Below are 1,486 nucleotides of genomic sequence, written 5' to 3'. Positions count from 1 at the left end.
CGGCCGCTCGCCCCGGCGTCCCCGCTGCGGCCGGGACCCGGGAGGTCCTGCTGTCCCCGCGCCCGCGGAGTCCGCGCATCGCCCGTGGCTCCCGCCGCCGGAGCCCGGCCAGCAGCGCTTCTATTGGGGAGATCCTCCCCGCGGTCCGTGGGCCCCGAGGCTACCCAAGTTGGCAGTTCCTGCCTCTCTCTATCTCTCCAGCGGGTCCCTAGAAGCCTCAGGTGGGACACCATGGGTTTCTGCCTTCATTTTATTTTCACTGAAACAACTTCGCGAAGGCAAAGCCAAAGTCAAGCATACGTTCTGTTCTTGGTATTTATTGGCAAAAGTTCCCGGAAATAGAAAGGGTGGGAGAGAACTCGCCAACCTCGTGCGTCCCGGATCACCGGCCCTGAGGCTCTTAGCTGCCCTAGAGCTCGCACACCAATCACCTGCGCACCTGCCCACAGCGTGGTGGCAGCTGTCCTGAGCTGGTGAAGGCCCAGGAGCCACTGTGCCCCTCCAGCCCAATGTCTTCGGGTTTAAGAAAGAAGCTGGTCCAGCAGAAGCGTCGAGGAGCTGGCCACGGACTGAGCCAAGCGGCTGCCCAGAGCCCTGGCGGGCTGTTGGGCTCCCCGGAGGTCTATCTACGTTTTGTGGTGCGCTGCGGGAGAACCACAGGGCAGCGGTGCCTTTGGCACCTTGGGGGCCGCAGCCCACGCCAGACTGCCCAGTGGCCTAGAGAGGAGTTTGTGGCGGTTCTCCGGGCCACACACAGGAAAATTCGGGAGCCGGGTTCCCAAGGACCGGGAAACTGACTGAATTCCCTGAAAGATGCTTGCTTCTCTTTCCAGGCTGAGTCAACATTCCTGCCAGCACCTCCCTTGATTCCGGCTCCCTCAATTCCTGCGTGCTACCTGGGGTGTCTGTGACCTGCTCCTTCTCTCCCCCTTTTTGTGCCTTTCTCGCGTCCTCCTCGGACAGATAGCATTTTACCGCAAATCCCTGTGTTCATAAAGATCATATCATCACAGAACCCACAAGTGAGTCTCACCCCAAAATACTCGCATAAACAGGGCCCAGTGTCTGTCCTCATTCACAGGGAGGAGGCATCAGTGTGACTGACTTATCGGAGGATACACGGCCCCTAAGGGACTGAAGAAACCCGAGCCTTGTCAGATTCTCCAAATACCTGATTCATCTGTTGTCTTTACTTTCCATTACTATATATTTTTTTACTGTGATTTTCATAAAATCTCATCTTCTACCCTAACCCTTGCCTGCAAATTTCTTTGGTGGAAGGAAATTAACTAAAATTAACATTGCAACTCTCCCAGAAGTTAAAATTAAATATTTTCAAATATTTGTAATAAAATTTCCTTTTGAGAAGCTTCCAAAAACCTCTGGGGTAAAGGCTTTGAAGTCACAAAAACAGACCTATTTGGGGGTCTGGACTACAACTTACTGGGAGAGAGACAGTCTTTCTGGGGTCAACTACCAAGTACTG

Source organism: Octodon degus, unplaced genomic scaffold (assembly GCF_000260255.1).
Source record: "Octodon degus isolate 3935 unplaced genomic scaffold, OctDeg1.0 scaffold00042, whole genome shotgun sequence".
In the NCBI taxonomy this organism is placed as follows: domain Eukaryota; kingdom Metazoa; phylum Chordata; class Mammalia; order Rodentia; family Octodontidae; genus Octodon; species Octodon degus.
Note: the sequence above shows the minus strand (reverse complement) of the source record.